General features: G+C 42.5%; 1 protein-coding gene across 1 annotated transcript in view; it reads right to left on the bottom strand.

Moving 5' to 3' along the window:
* LOC117368307 overlaps positions 1-5706 on the bottom strand; it is a 94533-nt gene extending 88827 nt beyond the window's left edge. The window contains exon 1 of the mRNA XM_033961883.1: positions 5591-5706. The gene's annotated coding sequence lies outside the window, so the exon portion shown is untranslated. The remainder of the gene's footprint in view (positions 1-5590) is intronic.
* Between the last annotated feature and the right edge of the window lie 8639 nt (positions 5707-14345).

Here is a 14345-nt window from a genome sequence, read left to right as displayed (position 1 = left end):
TTTTCTGGAGAAATTCTCACTACTTCAACCTTTTCAATATGGACTTCGTTCTAATTTCTAAAATCCAACATTTACAACTACAAAATAAATGTTCAATTTTGCTTCAGTTTGATTTGTCCGTGGCGTTTGATGTAGTACATCATGATATTCTGCTCCAATTACTTTCAGATATCGGACTTAATCAGGTTGTCCTTGTCTGGTTTTCTAAATTTTTACTGTCTCAATCTTACTCAGTTAATATTTCTAACTCCAGTAATATTTCTAACTCCTGGCAGCCTCCTTGCAGGATTCCCCAGGGTTCTCTGCTTTCCCCAATTTTGTTTAATCTTTATATGACGACTTTGAACATTTATAAGTTGTCAGCTTGGGAAATGCTTTCTACCTATAAGGATGATATCTTTATATTGATCGAGATTGACTCAAATATTACAAATTTAATTTTTAAAATAAACCACTGTACTTCCAAACTTCAAACTTGGGCTATGCCTATTCAGATGAAGTGCAGCCAAAACTAAACTTTTGTGGTTAGGCCCAAAACTGGACTATCTCCCTTCCATTGTACTTCTGAATTCTTGAGCCTCCCTACAAATTGAGTTCTCCTCCAAGATTTTGGAAATACTTTTTGACTCTTCCCTTACCTTTAAGGATCAAATAAATTCTCTGGTTAAAAAATGTTTTTTCAGTTTATGAATGCTGAGGAAGGTTAGATCTCTTTTCCATCAACGTCATTTTTCTGTCTTGGTCCAATCAATTATACTATCTCAGCTAGATTATTGTAATTCTATTTATCTTGGCATCACAAAGATCAATTGATTCAGAGTACCACTACAAAGTTGATTTATGGAAAAAACAAATTCGACCATATGACTCCTTTACTTTTGAATTTCTATTGGCTCCTGGTTTATCTCAGAATCCAGTTTAAATGTATATGTATTATTTTAAAAATGTTATATGGTATTTTTATTCCTCTTGTTTCTCTTCTATGGAATGTTTATAGATTTTCATATGTGAGAGGCACTCAACGATTTAAACTTTCCCTCCTTTCTAGGAAAGGAATTAGAGTCAAGAATTTCAGCCTTTCTCTGGCTTTTAAATTTCCCCAATTATGGAATGAACTTCCTTTAATTTTGAGGTGTCCTAGCTCTTTCTAATCTTTTCGTAAATCTTTAAAAACCTTTCTATTTGCTAAACATTTGTATTTTAGCTTATTTCTTAACTTATTGTTAACCGCTTCGAGCTTCCTTTGGTTGAAGATCCGGTATATAAAGTTTAAGTTTAGTTTCTCAGGCTCTCCCTAGGTACTGCAGCCAACAGGTGCCCCCTGAAAGGGCCTCTTGTTGTGGGATGTCCCTGATTGTACACATGTCCAGAGCTTTTAACTAGAGAATGACATGGGGACAAATTTTTCCCCATTCCCGCAGGAACTCAATTTCCTCGTCCCGTCCCTGTGAGTTTTGTCACTGTTCCTGTCTTTGCCTCATTCCTGTAAGCTCTGCCTTAATTGCACAATCCTCGAACACTTATGATTTTAAAGTGTTTGAGGCTTGTGCAGATGAAGACAAAGCTTGCAGGAATAGGGCAGGGATAGGAAAAGAACTCGATGAGATGGGATGGGATATGAGCTCCCACATGGATGAGGAAAAATTTGTCCCCATGTCGTTCTCTACTTTTAACTTTCCTTCCTTTTTTCTGAGTCCTGCCCTCTGACTCAGATCTTGCTTAGGCAGTTTAGCTCCTACTGCTGTCAGTCAGCTAAACTGCACCCTCACTACATCACACAGCACTAATTGGCATCAGTGGCTCAGTGAGGGAGGTTAGCGCCTGGGGAGGTGATACCCGGCACTGCCGTGCTGTGTGCCCCCCTACTCTTCCTCACCACTGGGCGCCCTCCTGCCCTTTGTACCTCTGCAAATGTTCACTAGCATGAGCAACTTCTTCCAGCTGCTGTTTGCGCTGGCATTGGCTCCCTTCTGATGTCACATCTTGGTACTGTGACCAGAAAGTGATGTCAGAAGAAGCAGAGGCCAGCGCAAGCAGCACATGGAAGATGCTTCTCATGCCAGTGAACATTTGCAGAGGTATGAGGAAGGAGAGGCACCAGCGCCCCTTACAAAGATGGTGCCCAGGGCGGTCCGTCCCTCTTACTTCGTCACTGATAGGCATTAATTAGAATTTATGCATACATCATTTTAGGTATATTCAATAAAAAGGTGTGCATAAATTCTAGTGTGAGGATCCATAAACTGAGTGTGGCCATAGGAGGGGCATGGGCAGGTCACCAGTGTTCCAATAATTTGCATGCACTGTTACAGAATACACCTGATCTGTGCATAAGTTAGGAGTGGGGAACTATACCCAGTTTAAGTTGGTGTAAATTCCCATGCCTAAAACGTTGCCACAGATCCCAGCAGTAAGTGTATTCTATAAATAGTGCCCAACTCAGAATACTCTTTAAAGCAGTGTGTCTCAAAAACGGAACAAATGTTTTTCACGGCACATTATAATTGAAATTATAAAATTGCAAAACCAACAAAAAATTAAATTATTTAAAGTTTTTAAGCTATATATGGGTAATTGTAACAATGATTAAATTAAAGTAGATCAACTAGAATTGCCAATCAATGTGATGGATGTGCTCATTTTAGAGTACAAATTACCTCAAAATATGACTCAATAGTCAACAAACACACATTTCATCTGCAGCTCGCACAGATAAGAAGATCCGAATAGTAACAAAGTCTTGATTGCTTTGTTGTTCAAGTTAGGATAACTACTGCATTTAAAAAAAAAATAAAATAAAAAATTACTTGCCACTAATTTTCAAGGACCAATCATGTCAAAGAATGATGCTTGTCTGAGCAGTTATATCCATGGGACCGGACAATTTGCACCCAAGAGTGCTCAGAGAGCTATGCGATGTTCTGGTGAAACCGTTAGCCATGCTCTTCAATCTCTCCCTAGGTACGGGGAGAGTCCCCCTGGAATGGAAAACAGCCAACGTTGTTCCTCTGCACAAAAAGGGTTGCAGAGCAGAGGCTGCGAATTACAGGCCAGTGAGTCTCACATCGATAGTGTGTAAACTCATGGAAACTCTACTTAAAGGTAAATTAGACACGATATTGGATGAGGGAAATCTGAGGGATCCCTGTCAACATGGATTCACTAGGGGCAGGTCATGCCAATCCAATCTTATCAGCTTCTTTGACTGGGTGACAGGAAAGCTAGACTCGGGAGTCTCTGGACATAGTGTACTTGGATTTCAGTAAAGCTTTTGACAGTGTCCCGCACCATAGACTATTAAACAAGATGAAATTGATGGGGTTAGGTGAGAAACTAACTGCATGGGTCATTGATTGGCTGAGTGGAAGACTTCAGAGGGTGGTGGTCAACGGCACCCTCTCTGAGACATCGGAGGTGACTAGCGGAGTGCCGCAGGGCTCAGTTCTGGGACCATCCCTTTTCAACATATTCATAAGGGACTTGACCCGGGGGCTTCAAGGTAAAGTAGCACTGTTCGCCGACGACGCCAAACTGTGTAATATAGTAAGTGAAAGCAATCTCAAGGATAGTATGACGCAGGATCTGATCACGTTGGAAAACTGGTCCTCGACATGGCAGCTGGGCTTCAACGCTAAGAAGTGTAAGGTCATGCATCTCGGCAGCAGAAATCCATGCAGAACATACACCTTGAATGGAGAAGCACTAGCTAGGACTTCAGAAGAACGAGACTTGGGAGTAATCATCAGTGCAGACATGAAGGCTGCCAAACAAGTAGAGAAGGTCTCATCCAAGGCAAGGCAAATGATGGGATGTATCAAGAGAAGCTTCGTCAGCCGCAAACCTGAAGTCATAATGCCACTTTACAGAACCATGGTGAGACTTCGTCTGGAATACTGTGTGCAATTCTGGAGGCCCATTACCGTAAAGATGTGCTTCGAGACGAGTCGGTCCAGCGGATGGCCACTAGAATGGTCTCCGGACTCAAGGATCTCTCATACGAAGAAAGACTGGGCAAATTGCAGCTCTATACTCTAGAGGAGCGCAGGGAAAGGGGTGACATGATTGAGACATTTAAGTACGTCATAGGTCGTGTCGAGGTGGAAAACGACATATTCGTTCCCAAGGGACCCTCGGTCACAAGGGGGCACCCGCTCAAACTCAGAGGAGGGAAATTTAGTGGTGACACCAGGAAGCACTTCTTCACAGAAAGGGTGGTAGATCACTGGAACAAACTTCCAGTGCAGGTGATCAAGGCCACCAGCGTGCTTGACTTTAAGAATAAATGGGACATCCACGTGGGATCCCTACGAGGGTCGAGCTAAGGAACTAGGTCATCAGCACTCAGACTTAATGGGGTGGGTCAGTAGAGTGGGCAGACTTGATGGGCTGTAGCCCTTTTCTGCCGTCATCTTTCTATGTTTCTACTGTGTCGAGCCACACAGTTTGAGAGGCACTGCTTTAAAGGATAATGCTTAGCATACATTTTTTTTCAGCACTGATTTTTCAGCACCATATGTATAATTTACACCAATGAGGGTAATCTCCCAAAAATATTTTTTCTGGGTAAATGAATTTTTATGCAGGTAAATTCACTATTTGAAAGTTTACCCACCTTCTCTGCACATAAAAATATTGCCAGGTACTTGTGACCTGAATTGGCCACTGTGGGAAACAGGATACGGGGCTTGTTGGACCTTAAATGTGTACTGATGGATTTTTAATCTATGAAAGTAATTTACAGTGTAAAATATATGAAATTAAGTTATAATAATATCTAAACTGAATATATTACTTCAAAGGTAGTCTTCCTAATTTTGAGTAATGTGTTAGAATTTCACATTTACTTACATACAAGATATAACATACTCTTAACACATCCCAGCATAATATTAAGTTGGCATAGGGAATGGAACTTAAAAATCCTCCTTCCTTGTGCACTATGAAATTATACTACAGAGAGATTTAAAAAAATAATTAATCTCCATGGAACTATTCAGACAGTAGTGCTGTACCATGTACAGTTCGATTCAGTAACTTGGGTATGGCAGACTTTGTATAGCTCATAGAAGTCAGGGGTGCAGCACAAATATTCTGGAATTGCTTGCCTCTCAGTAAGTAACACAGAAGGAAAAAAAGAAACATTCTTATTTGGATGTTAAGTTAAAGCACATATGAGATGATTAAATTCAAAGAGAAAAAAAAGGGAGGCAAGATGTTTCATCCAAGTGTCTTAGGGGATCAGGAATCTTGTCAGAAAGTAACAGCAGTGAAGGCTTACATATAATTTTATCATTATTGTACATTGCTACAACAGTTTTTTATGTTTATGAAGTAAACATTTTTCTCTTACTTTTGTACCAAAAGAAAAAATTATTATTGCTTTGCTTAAAAAACCCTACAATAATAAACTGTACTGTGAAATTTTGTGGATCCCCAAATCTTTCTCCCTTCTCCCACTGTATAAATAAAATCACTTGGACCCTTCAAAGGTGCTCACAGAGGTTTCTGAGGAACGCTGCTTGAAGGACACAGAACTACACTAACACTTAAAGTAGGCCTAGAGTAAGAGCCAGAATATCCGTCACTTTACCTCAGTGATAGAATCCAGATGACAAATGATCTGGCAGTAATAGGGGCTTCTCTCAGATACTGCCTGCTTCCTTCGACAGATACACAGTCAACCAACCACAGCCTGAGCCTTTTCCAGTTTTATTTTGTTCAGAGGTCACCAGGAGTCATCTATATTGTGACATCAATTTTTGAGGAAATTATAATTTTCAGTGTATAGGGGCATCCCTTGCTGCTATTTAATTTGGGAAAAAAATAAAAGTGGAGAGGGGGAGGCACAGAATAAAACATCTCAGATAACTAATCTAGGCTGACCACTTCAACAGCTCTTCTGAGGTTCGTTTTAGAGCAGTTTCCCAAGTCAATCCTGGAGTACCTCCTTGCCAATTAGGTTTTCAGGATATCCACAATGAATATGCATGAAAAAGATCTGCATACAATGCACATCAATCTCATGTATATTCAGTGGGGTATCCAGAAAACCTGACAGGCAAGGAGGTACTCCAGAACTGGTGTGGGAAACACTGTTTTAGAGTGTGCTATGAAAAAGGATAAAGTAGGTTAGGGCTCTTCAGCTTGGAAAAGAGATGGCTGAGGGGAGATATGATTGAAGTCTACAAAATCCTGAGTGGATTAGAATGGGTACAAGTGGATCAATTTTTTACCTCATCAAAAATTGCAAAGACTAGGGCACACTCAAAGTTACAGGAAATACTTTTAAAACCATAGGAGGAAATTTTTTTTTTCACTTAGAGCAGGGGTGTCAAAGTCCCTGCTCAAGGACCACAATCCAGTCAGGTTTTCCACAATGAATATGCATGAGATCTATTAGCATACAATGAAAACAGTACATACAAATAGATCTCATGCATATTGATTGGGGAAATCCTGAAAACCCGATTGGATTGCGGCTCTCGAGGAGGGACTTTGACACCCCTAACTTAGAGAGTAGTTAAGCTCTCGAACGTGTTGCCAGAGGTTGTGGTATGAGCAGATAGCGTAGCTGGTTTTAAGAAAGGTTTGGACAAGTTCCTGGAGAAAGACATGGGGGAAGCCACTGCTTGCCCTGGATCAGTAGCACTCCTTGGGTTTTGACCAGGTTCTAGTGACCTGGATTGGCCACTGTGAGAATGGGCTACTGGGCTTGATGGACCATTGGTCTGACCCAGTAAGGCTATTCTTTTCTTTTAATATAAATCTTTATTCATTTTTAAAAGCCAACATAAAGTGCAACAGGCTAACCAGCAATTAGTACAATAAATAGCACTCATTACAATTAAATGATATAAGTACTGTAGCGTGGCTGTCCCTTAGGGTACAGCAGGGACTGGCTCACGGTCACAATATAGCCCCGGCGTGCTTCCCCAAGTAGGAGAAAGTTCCTGTAGTGGTGGGCTTACCTAGTCTATAGCAGTCAGAATGGCACACCACAGGTAAGCTTTCAAAAATCAAATAGAATTTATTTGGCATTCAGGTTTGAATGAAAATTCATCACAAAACAGGACATATGGTCACCTTAGGTATGAATATTGTACATCTTGTTAGAACAGCCATGCTTTATAGATGTCTTCACCTATCACTCAATTTTGCACAGGGATCGAGTAGTTGGGAATGGGGGCAGAGTTGTAATCGTGTCATGATTGGTACCTTTTAACCCTTTCAGGACCATAAGGATCGTAGGCCAATTTTTGTGGTTTTGACGACATTTTTATGGTAAAAAGGGCTTGCAGATGCCAAAAAATTGATTTTTTTTGTGAAATATCATTTTTTTTTTTTTTTTTTAAATCACACTTTTGGCTTATGGACAGTGTGGCAAGTGAATCTTCTCGTCAATCTGGCAACGACGCTAATGAATGAATGTCGGAACCAGTTTGTTTACATAAAGGCAGTATCATATGGAATCCGTACATATCAAATTTAGAACTGTAGACTATCCCAATCAAAATTTATAGGATTTTAAAGTTATGGGACAAATATGTCCCTTGGTCCTGAAAGGGTTAAGGGCCTAAAAGAGAGTCACTGCAGAAAAAAGCAGATGGAGAGAATTATGTTGATAGCCCAAATTCAGGGTACTGCAATGGGGGTGGGGGGCTGACATTTTTTAGGTCAATACTATATAGTAGGGGGTTAGCAAGCCATCCTTCTCACATACTGTGGACTTTGTCCTTACATAGTGCCACTTAACCCAGTTAAGTTGGGTGTGAGAAACCACAGCTGCACCTAGTGCAGTGCAAGTAGGTGTTTTGCTAGGTAGGTGGGGGAGGTGTGAAATGTCAGAGGTCACCGTGGGTCTTGGACTATGTGCTCATTCCTCACAAAAATTGCCAGATGGTCAGTGAGAAGCAAGCAAGCAAGCACAACCTGGGGATTGGGAATGAAGTGTGTAGCTCACAAACCCATGAGGTATCTCTGTGTCTATATCACCTACTACTAGGAGATGAGCTGACTTTCTGTTTTAGAGGTCCTGTCTTTCTTTCTAGGACCCAGCTCTGGCAGGCAGGCCTCCTCCTCCTCAGCTGGAGAAAGCCAAGCCAGTACCGCTGGTAAGAGTGCATGGCATAGATGGGAAATGGGATGAGGATGGAGAGAGGGGTAACATTGAAGGAGATGAGCTGTCTGCTTCGGATTTCCTGTCTTTCTAGGACCTAGCTCTGCCAGGCAGGCCCCGTTCTGTGCAATGTTTACTAACGCAGAGAACAGCGTGTCACTAACCTTAATGCTGTCCGACTGTAGCTGTATTCTCTTACACATAAACATCACCACCCCCACCCCAGCCAACCTGTGCTAGACAGGGTGCTTTATGTCCTGCGCTGCACCTGACACTCTATGAGTGTGTGGGAGCAGTGTCAACAAGAAGTTTGCTCATAAGAACCTTTATCATGCTTTGGTAAAAGAGGGGGTGAGTTAGTGCAGGCCTGATCTTACCATATAGTGGAATTAGAAAAAGTTTTAAGATGAGCAACCCAAGATAAAGGGGACAGAGCTTCTTTCATAAGAAAAGGCTCAAGAGATTGGGACTTTTCAGCTTGGAAAAGAGATGGCTAAGAGCAGATATTGAGTTATACAAAATCCTGAGTGGTGTAGAAAGGGTACAAGTGAATCAATCTTTTACTCTTATCATAAATTACACAGACTAGGGGGGACACTCAATGAAGTTAGGGAAAAGGATTTTGACTTGTATACTGCCTTTTTGTAGTTTTACAATCACACTCAAAGCGGTCTACATGCAGGTACTTCAAGCATTTTCCCTATATGTCCTGGTGGGCTCATAATCTAATGTACCTGGAGCAGTGGAGGATTAAGTAACTTATCCAGGGTCATAGGGAGCAGCATGGGGTTTGAACCTATAACCTCAGGGTGCTGAGGCTGTAGCTCTAACTACACTCCCCTTTAAAATCAATAAAGAATTTTTTTTCACTCAAATAGTTAAGCTGTGGAACTCATTGTCCAGAGGATGTGGTAACAGCAGTTAACGTAGATGAGTTAAAAAAGGTTTGGACAAGTTCCTGGAGGAAAAGTTCACAGTTTTCTATTTAAACAGACATGGGGGAAGCCACTACTTAACCTGGGATCAGTCGCATGCAGTTTTTACTACTATTTGGGTTTCTGCCATGTACTTGTGACCTGGATTGGCCACTGTGGAAACAGGATGCTGGGCTACATGAACCATTGGTCTACCCCCGTATGACTATTCTTATGAATCTGAAGTGGGCAACAGACAACTGACTTCTTGGAAGAGTCTCTTTACTTGCAGAGGTCTGTATTGTGGCCTGATCCTTGCAGCAGCTGGCGAGACCATGAGTATCTTTTTCAAGAAAAAGTAACAAAGCTCAGGTAGTGGGAAGCAAACTCGGTAAGAATTCATCTGCCACATGACTAGCAGTGGCGTCAACACCAAAGGCTTCACCTCATTGTGCAGAAGATAAAGTCTATTTAGTTATTGGATTTATAATCCATCTACCAGACTTAAGGGAAAGGAAATGGGACTTAATACATTGTATTTCTGAGGTTACAATCAAATTGGTTTACATATTTCCATATTACATAGGTGATTTGCCCAGAGTCATGAAGAGTTGCAATGGGAATTGAACCCAATTCCCCAGGCCACTGCACTAACTACAAGGCTACTCCTCCACTCCACTAGGTAGAGTACAATAAATGTAGAAAACCTGCCATAACTAGGGAAAGCCACGTTTGCACTGGTTTTGTGCTGGATAAAGGCAATGCACTACATCAGTCTCCAACTGATGGGTGCTGGTCTGTGCTGCACCAGCACACAGTTAAACCTTGTGTGCTGACAGTAAGGTGATTACTTTAGTGCTGTTAGCTTGCTAAGACTTTCTTTGGCATAGGCAACACAGTAGGGATATGCTTCTGCTTTTACTTAAATACGGTGCCTTGTGAATCATCTGGGAGATGGTGGTGCATCTCCATCATTTAAAGAGTATGACAAGAGGCTTGTACAGACCTGTATGACAAACATCTGCATTTTAGGTCAAAAAGTTTCAGCTGAAACTTGTGCCATGCTGGAAGATCCATGGTACTGCCACTTCACAAGTGTTTTTGAAGCAACTGTGTAAAAAAAGTACAGCTAACATCTGCAGAGGAAGATTTACGTTAAGTATGTAGGCTGCTGATCTATGGACAAAAGACAATCTTTTCCTCCTCTTTCTGTGCAAGTAGGAGCCTGTTTTATGCCTCAATGGTTATGGAAGTGATCCTTTTGAGCTCAAAGATACATTTCCATGCTTCCACAATGTATGCATTCAGACTGGTTCTGATCTGTACCCCTACAGATGAAAAACCTGGAATGAGTGAAATTATGTATCTTTCTACTACACTGTAGGCATGGTCATAACCCTGATGTGCTCTATACTATGTTCTGCAGGAAAGAAGAAAAAATGTAAATACAAAACTCTGTTTTATTTAAGAGACTAAGGGCCAGATTCTATAAATGGCGCCCCAATTGTAGGCGGCGGTAGGTGTTCTAAAGTTTTCTAACCAGCCAATCAGGATGCATGTTTAAAAAAAAAAACCCTCCCAAGGCAGGCCACCTACATTGAAGGAGCCTAGGAAGGCGTGCAAGCCTACCTAAGCTTGCCCAATGCTGGGCGTGAGTTGGCCCAGACGTAGACTTGGGCAGCCATATGCTCTCCTAGGCCAATGGGAGACACCTAGGTTGTAAGTACATGCGGCAACTGAACTTATCGTGGTAAGGGATCTCCCTGCCACGATATGTTTAGCGGCCACCTGGTCCGTCTCTCCCCCTGCGAATAATCACGGCAGAAGGGATGCCCAGAATCCCTCCTGCCCAGCACCACCCCTCCCTAATGAACGCGGCAGGAGGGATGCCCAATTCATTCTGCTATAATCACCCCCAACCCCCTCCATAGATTGCCAGCAGGAGGGATGCACCTGGGGAGGGGCCTTAGGCACCTAGGCCAACCAGAATCTTAGGTTGGCCTCGCCCATAAGAGTGGCCTTAGCACCTCCCATGGGTGGGGCCAACCTAAGATTCCAGTTGGCCCAGGTGCCTAAGCCCCTTCCTATGGGTGGAGCCTTAGGCCCTACCCGGTGCATTCTACAAGGCACTGGGAAGGGACAGGTCCGCTATTTACATGGAGGTGGGCCCACCAACAAAAAATATTAGGGGGGAGTTGGGGGGGCTAGGAGGGGTCTGGGTGGGGTCCAGGGGGTGGTGGTTCTTGGAGGAGGGATTGGGCATCCCTCGTGCCGGCCAACTACAGAGGGTGGTAGGGGTGTTTCCTCCTGCCGCATTCGTTAGGGAGGGGGGTTGCCAGGCAGGAGGGACTGGGCATCCCTCCTGACAGTAGTCTTCGCAGGGGTGGGAACGGATTGCCACTAAACTAATCATGGAAGGGAGATCCCTTGCCGCAATAAGCTCAGCGGCAACCCGATTCTCTAACTGGCATCTGTAACATGGACGTTGGTTAGAGAATTGGGTTATTTTTAGGCGGGCTTAGGCGATTCTGTATAGGATGCCCATTGGCTTCTGAGACCTATACAGAATCCAGGCCTAAGGGTCTCATTTTCAAAGCACTTGGACACATAAAGTACTATAGGTTACTATTCATATGGTACTTTGTATGTCTAAATGTTTTGAAAATGAGCCTCCAAATTACAACACTGGAAGAGTGAAGAGATTGCAATTAGTCCAGAATATTGCTGCAAAGTTGGTGGCTGGAAAGAAAAAATGTGATCACATAACACTAATTTTGATTGATTTTCAAGCAGGGTTGCCTAAATAGTTGGCAGAGAAACCTTGCAATCATCTCAAAAGTTTGTTAACTTGCAAAACTTGAAACGGACCTTGCAAAACTTGAAACGTTTGAGCTCAGCAGAGAGGTCCTCTAATTTCTGAATGGCCGTAGTAACCTTACCCGTGGGACCTGTATTGTCAGGAATAAAGGTGCAACAGGATAAAGTATTGGGGAGAATTTTACAGACACCCCCCTTCTCAAAACTGAGTTTTGTAAAAACTGAAAACAACTAGAAACAAGAGTGTTCTGTTATATTGGACCTCACCTTTGTAATGGGTTGCCAACTAATTTTCATGTAATTTCTAGTTACACTGTATTGCAAAGCTTTGAAAACTTGGTTATTTAGAAACAGTTTGGGGTTACCATAACTTTGCTTTGATGTCATTCTAATAGATGCACTGAACACAGAGATGGGATTAGGCTGATGCAGAAAAGAAATTGTTTTAATCAGTGTTTATATTGTGTTATTTGTGGGAAATTGTTTTTATTATGTTATTCAATTTTTAGTGTAAACTGCTTTAACACATGAATGTATTTAGCAGTATATCAAGCAAATAAATCAAATCAAAAGAGAAAGCTTCAAAATGTGGAAATTACTTTTTTATGTCCATTCGATAGAGCGGAACACAAACCAGAGGAGAATGCTGAATGTGGAATAGGTCAAACAGCAAGGTCTGTAGCATTTCCTCAATGAATATGCATGAGATCTATTTGCATGCACTGCCTCCATTGTGTGCAAATACATCTCATACCTCACTAGGGAAATCCTGAAAACTAGACTGGGTTGCAGACCAAGGATGGACATTGAGCACTCCTGCCATACACACTCAGAACTTTATACTAATTCTGAGCTCTACAAGAGCAGCTCAATCCCAGTACTGCTTAATATCATAACATACTTCTGTGCCCAATGACATCCTTCTTGTAGTCAGAGACTATTTTTTTACTCATCATTCCATACTACAGAGATTACTGATAACGCATAGGGGAGAGAGTAACTAACTTAAATGAGACACTGAAAACCATAGAAATCCCATATATAAAAATATCATTTAATATGATCTTTACAATAACTTACAGGGTAGTGACTTTTAATATTTAAGGATATAACAGCATTCTTTTAGGTAAGCCATTAGTTTAATGACAAAGAATTTCAAAATACATAAAAAGGTCTCGGTTCTCAAACTCTGACTTAGCATGGAGAAAGGGAAAAGGATTAAATATACCATCTTTCTGTAGTTACAATCTAAGTCAGAATGTCTGATTTACATATTATATACCGGTACTTATTTTGTACATGGGGTAATGGAGGATTTGGTGACTTATCCAGTGGGAATTGTACCCAATACCCCTGGTTCTCAGGCCACTGCACTATCCTTTAGAGTTTAGACTATTTCTCCATGCAGAAGAAATACCTAGGGATATTCAGCCTGCAATGGGCAGGGGAGTAACCTGAAAGAGCAGACTGGGAACCAGAAGACCCAAATTCAAATCTTGTGGCCTGAGCAAGCCACTTAACCTTCCATTGCCTTGGGATGGGCAGGAGTGGTATGGTAATCTCACCCTATTTAAGGGGCCTGCCATTGAAACCAACTCCACAGGGCTCCATATTTATTTGAAAACAATCTTTTGGGAAAAATGTCTAACTTGAGGGTGAATCCAAAATACAACAGTTCTCAAAAAAAATATATAATAAGGTCACCCATCATTAACTTTCATAGTTGTTCATCTATGAATACCCAAAGTGCTCAGAACCATATGGTAGAAAAACCATAATTGGGAACAAGCAATATTTATCACTAATAATAAAAACCTAAGCGCACATGCGCACTCCTACTTGTGTGATCCGTGCTCTGTAACGCCGTGGCTTCGCATGTGCAGTAGAAGGAGTCAGCGGTGGTTTCTTCTGCGCATGCCGAGGCACTTTAAGCAGGGACGCACGGAGGCAACTCCCCCCTCCCGCCCTCACTCTGTCTAACAGCGGTGTCAAAGTCGTGACCCCCCAGGAACTGTTCTGCGGCCTGCAGTCTGGCCGGCTCCCTTACCCTTGCTGAAGCTATTTTTGAAGTTCAAAGTTGCTGCCGCGGCTCCTCTCACAAGCCATGCCTGCGCCAGAAGCCTCTCTGACATCACGTCAGAGAGGCTTCCAACGCAGGCGCGGATTGTGAGAGGAGTCGTGGCGGCAGCTTTAAACTCAAAAATAACTTCAGCAAGGGTAAGGGAGCCGGCCAGAAATGCTGCTGCACAAGGAAGTGGGGTGGGGGGAGGGAAATGTTGCTGCAGAGGGAAGTGGGGGGAGGGAGGGAAATGCTGCTACTGCACAGGGAAATGGAGGGGGAGGGAATGCTGCTGCTGCAGAGGGAAGTGGGGTGGGAGGAGGGAAATGATGCTGCACAGGGAAAGATGGGAGGGAAATGCTGCTGCTGCTGCATAGGGAAGTGGGATGGGGGAAGGGAAATGCTGCTGCTGCACAGGGAAGTGGGGTGGGGGAAGGGA

This window comes from Geotrypetes seraphini, chromosome 1, assembly GCF_902459505.1.
Source record: "Geotrypetes seraphini chromosome 1, aGeoSer1.1, whole genome shotgun sequence".
In the NCBI taxonomy this organism is placed as follows: domain Eukaryota; kingdom Metazoa; phylum Chordata; class Amphibia; order Gymnophiona; family Dermophiidae; genus Geotrypetes; species Geotrypetes seraphini.
Note: the sequence above shows the minus strand (reverse complement) of the source record. Positions and strands in the feature narration are given on the sequence as shown.